General features: G+C 39.2%; 1 non-coding gene across 1 annotated transcript; it reads right to left on the bottom strand.

Moving 5' to 3' along the window:
• Positions 1 to 1,870: 1,870 nt before the first annotated feature.
• Positions 1,871 to 1,977, bottom strand: LOC141694229 (small nucleolar RNA R71). Its single transcript, XR_012563551.1, has one exon. It is a non-coding gene; the product is annotated as a small nucleolar RNA R71 (small nucleolar RNA).
• Positions 1,978 to 6,138: the final 4,161 nt, after the last annotated feature.

The raw sequence follows: 6,138 nt of genomic DNA, 5'->3' as shown, positions 1-6,138 counted from the left end.
GCGCCCGCGCTGTCATAGCGCGCACTCGCTCCCGAGGAACAGAAACACAGCGCGCCCACGCTGGTCAAGCGCGCGCCCGCGCCGGGTCGGGATTTCAGAATCCTGATTTTTGTGGACTTTTGATTGGTGGACTTCTATTATGCATGGGCTGCTATATATACATAAATAAAGGTCATTTTTCATAAGGAGACGTACCAGAGCTCAAGGAGAAGGCGTAAGAAGACCGTATAGCACAATTCAACCAAGGCGAAGAATATCTAGTTTATACTTGTGATTCTTTGTTCTAAGTTGTAACTTTGGATACTAGTTTTTTTATTCATGAACCTATACTCTAATTTTTTACTTGGTTTCTTGTTTATTCAGTATAAAGACTACGTTTATTATACCATGCTTTCATCGGAACCCACGTTGATGATGAGTCCGATTATGGGATAATTGTTATTGCAGGGTTCTAATGGATTTATTTATGGATTTCTTTAGTTAAATTGTTTCAATGCCTTAGTGTGTGGTGATTGTATGATAACCTAGTTTTGGTTGCGCTTATTCGTCTTGTGAGCGTCGCGAACTTATAAGATAGTGTGTTAATCTTTAATGAAGCGAAAGTGAATTTAAAGGTTTAGAACTTTCCATGCTATCATAGGTTCATGTATTCATTATGCATGATTTGTAGGTAATTTTAACCATCTTACTTGCCCTATGAAATTATGATAGATAACTTGTGCATTAAGCCATTGTGTTATCAAATTCTATAGACATATAAGGTCTCAATATAATTGGTGTCTATTCAGCTTCTATCTCTTTTGTGGATGTCTGGTAGTATGTTATTCGTGCAACGAAAGTTGGCGTTTAGCAGTTTCGTGTTGTCTGATTAGTGTCATCACCATTACATGCTAAGGTTAAGAACAATAAGGCTATTGAATGAAGTTAGAATCCCATGTTTGTGTCATATATTATTCAACTCTCTTTAATCTCTTAGTTAATGTTCTTTAATATATATATTCAATAGTTAATTGTAGTTATAATCAAAACCCAATTTGTTATTCGTCTTAGCATTGAATAATAGCCATATCATTGTTGCATAAGTGCATAAATCACAAAGTTAACCTAAACCAGTCTCTATGGGAATGAACTAGAAATAATTCTATATTACTTGTGATCGCGTATACTTGCGTGAATTATTAGCGCGTGTTTAGCCCTAACAAGTTTTTGGCGCCGCTGCCGGGGACTCGGTGTTAACTTTTAGTTTATGTGTTTGTCATCAGTGATCGTTAAATTTCACTGACTCGGAAATTGTTACTTACCTACTCTTTTTCTTGTCGTGTTTTAGGTACTCTAGCGAGCGTGTCTGCAGATGCGTTCGCGGGCTGGTAAGAGAACTCTGGATCAAGCCGAAGAGGAAGTTGTAGTGGTTTGAAGGGAAGTTTTTGAGGATGAAGAGAAAGTAGAAGAAGAAGAGAAAGTCGAGGAACCAGCTTTAGTAGTGATGGGAGACCAAGCAGAAATTCCTAAGGCTTTGATGGACTATTATCAGCCTAAGATCTATGATATTCCGTCAAGAATCATCAGACCATCCATCTCGGCTAAAACCTTTGAGATCAAGTCGAGCACGATTCAGATGATACAGAACTCAGTTCAGTTTGGGGGTTATCCTACAGAATACCCCAACATGCACATCAGGGATTTCATCGAGATCTGCGACACTTTCAAGTTCAATGGGGTGACTGAAGATGCTATCAAACTGACTCTTCCTATTCTCTATGAGGGATAAAGCAAAGTGCCAGTTACATTCTCTACCACCAGGATCTATCACCAAATGAGAGGATCTTGCTCAAAAGTTTCTCACTAAATTCTTTCCCATGGTGAAGGCTATGCAATCAGGAATGCTCTTACTCGGTTTGTGCATTAAACTGGAGAATCCCTGTGTGAGGTTTGGGATCGCTACAAGGAGATTATAAGGAAGTTCTCATACCATGGCATGCCTGATTGGATGATTATAAACTATTTCTACAATGGTTTAGGCACACAGTCCAGACCTATGCTCGATGCAGCGTCTGGTGGAGCCTTGTGGGCCAAAAGCTATAATGAAGCTTATGAGTTAATTGAGCTAATGGCAGCTAATGAATATCAGAATCTTATGCAAAGAATGTTACAAGGCAAGGTAGCAATAATTATGGAAGTGGATACAGCTACTGCTATAGCTGCTCAACTTCAAGCTTTGACGATAAAAATGGACTCTTTGGCTAATTATGGAGTTAATCAAATCACTAGTGTTTGTGAACTTTGTGCGGGGGCACATGAAACTGAGCAGTGTGCTATTTCTAGCGAATCAGCTCAATTTGTGAGCAACTTTCAGAGATCACAGTAGCAAGTTCCGACCACTTATCATCCCAATAACCGTAATCATCCTAATTCCAGCTGGAGCAACAATCAGAATACGGTACAACAACCTTATCAACCATACACAGCAAAGTAGTATAACCCTCGTGGTTTTCAACAACCGCAATATGCCCCTAGGCAACAACTTCAATTTCAGCAGTTACCACAAGCTAATGAAAAATCTGAATCGGAGGAGTTGAGGCTCATGTGCAAGAGCCAAGCTGTATCTATCAAAACCTTGGATAATCATATTGGGCAGATGGTTAATGCATTACTGAATCATCAACCTGGCATGCTTCCGAGCGATCCTGAAGTGTCAGGCAAGAAGGAAGCTAAGGAGCATGTTAAGGCAATTACATTAATGTCTGGTAAGGTTGCAAATCCTGAAAAAGCTAAGACTCCAGAATTTGAATATTAGTCTAAAGAAGGAGTGCAGAAGGAAGCAGAAGTGGAACCAAGGAAGACTACTATTGAGCACACTCCTTCTGAGGGTAATAGAGGGGAGAAACAGATCTATTCTCCACCTCCTTTTCCTAAGAGGCTGTAGAAGAAAAAGTTGGATAAGCAGTTTGAGAAGTTTCTAGAGGTGTTCAATAAACTTCACATCAACATACCTTTCGCTGAAACTCTTGAACAAATGCCTAGTTACGCGAAGTTCATGAAAGGTATTCTCTCTAGGAAGGTGAAGTTTGATGACTTAGAGATCGTTGCTCTCACGGAGGAATGCAGTGTTGTTCTACAACAGAAATTGCCTCTGAAGCTTAAAGATCCTGGAAGCTTCACTATTCCTTGCACCATTGGAAAAGTGTCATTTGACAAATGTTTATTTGACTTGGGAACTAGCATTAATCTGATGCCTTTTCCAATCTTCAAGAAGTTGGACTTACCTGATCTAAAGCCTACTTATATGACTTTGCAGTTGGTCGACCGTTCTATTACATATTCGTGAGGTATTGTGGAGGATGTCTTGGTCAAGGTGGATAAACTCATCTCCCTGCTGATTTTGTAATTCTTGATTTCGAGGAAGACAAGAAGATTCCCATAATCTTGGGAAGACATTTCTTGGCTACTGGTCGAACCTTGATAGATGTGCAGAAAGGTGAGCTCATCATGCGAGTGCTGGATCAAGATGTAACTTTTAACGTGTTCAATGCCATGAAATTCCCTACGGAAAATGAGGAGTGTTTTAAGGTGGAGATGGTCGATTCTGTGGTTAATTCTGAACTTGATCGATTGCTAAGGTTCAATGCCTTAGAAAAGGCCTTTTTGGGGTTTTCTGATAGTGAAGATGACGAAGGTGATGAACACTTGCAATATTTGAATGCTTCTCCCTAGAAGTGAAAGATAGATATGCCTTTTGAGTCTCTTGGGTTGGAGGAGCTGAAAAGTTCTCCAAAACGCCGCAAGCCATCTATTGAGGAAGCTCCTACTCTTGAGCTTAAGCCTTTACCTGAACATTTAAGGTATGCGTTTTTTGGTGATGCATCTATTTCGCTTGTTATTATTGTATTTGACCTTTCAGGTAGCGATGAGGAAAAGCTTTTGAGAATTCTTAGAGAATTCAAATCAGCAATTGGTTGGACTATAGCAGATATCAAGGAAATCAACCATTCGTATTGCATGCACAAAATTCTGCTAGAGGAAATAAGCAAGCCTACTGTTGAACAACAGAGAATGCTAAATCTGATCATGAAAGAGGTTATGAAGAAGGAAATCCTCAAGTGGCTAGATGCAGGGATCATCTATCCTTTTTTTGACAGTTCATGGGTGAGCCCAGTTCAGTGTGTGCCAAAGAAAGGTGGCATCACCGTGGTAGCAAATGAGAAGAATAAGCTTATTCCTACACGAACAGTCACGGGGTGGAGAGTTTGCATGGGTTATAGAAAGCTGAACAAAGCTACAAGGAAAGATCACTTCCCTCTTCCTTTCATTGATCAGATGCTTGATAGATTGGTCGGGCATGATTACTACTATCTTCTAGATGGCTATTTGGGATATAATCATATTTGTATCACTCCAGAAGATCAAGAGAAGACTACATTCACATGTCCTTTTGGTACCTTTACATTTCAAATAGTTTCTTTTGGGCTATATGGAGCAACAACCACTTTTCAGAGATGCATGATGGCTATCTTCTCTGATATGATTGGAAATAACGTAGAAGTGTTCATGGACGATTTCTAGGTCTTTGGAATTTCTTATGATGAATGCTTGCACAATCTTGGGTTAGTGCTGAAAAGGTGCGTTGAGAACAATTTGGTTCTCAATTGGGAGAAATATCATTTTATGGTGCGTCAAGGCATCATTCTGGGTCACAAGGTTTCTAGTAAATGTCTTGAGGTGGACAAAGCCAAGGTGGAGGTTATTGAAAACCTTCCTCCACCAAATCTATGAAGGGAGTTCACAGTTTTCTTGGTCATACGGGTTTCTATAGGCATTTCATCAGGGACTTCTCCAAGATTTCGAAGCCATTGTGCAATTTGCTAGAGAAAGATGTTCCTTTCAAGTTTTATGACGAGTGCCTAGCTGCTTTTGAGACATTAAAGAAGAGTTTGATTACGGCACCTGTCATAACTGCACCTGATTGTTCTGAACCGTTTGAAATGATGTGCGAGGTAAGTGACTATGCAGTTGGAGCAGTTCTTGGGAAAAGAAAGAATAATATATTTCATGTAGTCTACTATGATAGTAAGACTCGTAATGGTGTTCAACTGAACTACACCACTACTGAGAAAGAACTTTTGGCTATTGTCTATGGTTTTGAGAAGTTTCGATCTTATCTACTTGGGATGAAGGTGACAGTCTTCACTGATCACGCTGCCATTTTCTATCTCTTCTTGAAGAAGAACTCGAAGCCAAGATTAATTTGATAGGTTCTTTTACTTCAGGAGTTCGAGTTCGAGATCAAGGACAGAAAATGGACTAAAAATTCAGTCACCGATCATCTCTCACATTTAGAAGATCCAATTGCAACTTCACAAGATAATTTGATTAACAATCTTTTCCCGAAAGAGCAATTATTTGGGGTGCAAGCAGAAGAACTGTGGTTCGCCGACATTTTGAATTAACTTGTGAGTAACGTTATGCCTCCAGATCTGACTTCCGCTCAAAGGAAGAAGTTTCTGCATAAAGTGAAGTGGTATATGTGGGATGAGCCATTTCTTTTTCGACAAGGAGCTGACCAAATCATCAGGAGATATATTCCTTACAGCGAAACGGGGGGGATCTTGCGAGATTTCCACTCAACGGCTTATGGAGGACATTATGGTGGAGAAAAGACACCAGCTCGTATTCTTAAGCCTTTTTCTTTTGGCCGACATTATTTAAAGATGTTCATCAGTTTATTTTGAAATGTGATCGATGTCAACGTGTGGGTATGTTAGGTCACACACACTGTAGAAGGGGGGTTTAATACAGTGTATAGCACAATCAAATCGAATTCAAAGAACACAAGTAACAGAAAACAAGCTTTATTAAACTCTGTTATAATGTAAAATTGTCCTCTCTCAGTGATGAACAAATTATTACGAGAGCTGCTAGGGTTACAATGAATATTATTCTTGATAATGATAACACTTATAGTGTAAACCCTATGTCTATGTTTATATACTACACAGTTACAAGATAATCACTAATTGATATGGAATATAATTCTACTTCCTAAAATATATCAACCAGATATCTTTTCTTCCAAGTATTCTATTCTTCAAATAATTCCTTCTTCATGCATATCTCTTCTTGCGTTTGTCTTGATCTTCTTTT

The sequence above is a fragment of the Apium graveolens genome, chromosome 10 (assembly GCF_009905375.1).
Source record: "Apium graveolens cultivar Ventura chromosome 10, ASM990537v1, whole genome shotgun sequence".
NCBI lineage: Eukaryota > Viridiplantae > Streptophyta > Magnoliopsida > Apiales > Apiaceae > Apium > Apium graveolens.
This window is presented reverse-complemented; position numbering and strand designations above follow the sequence as displayed.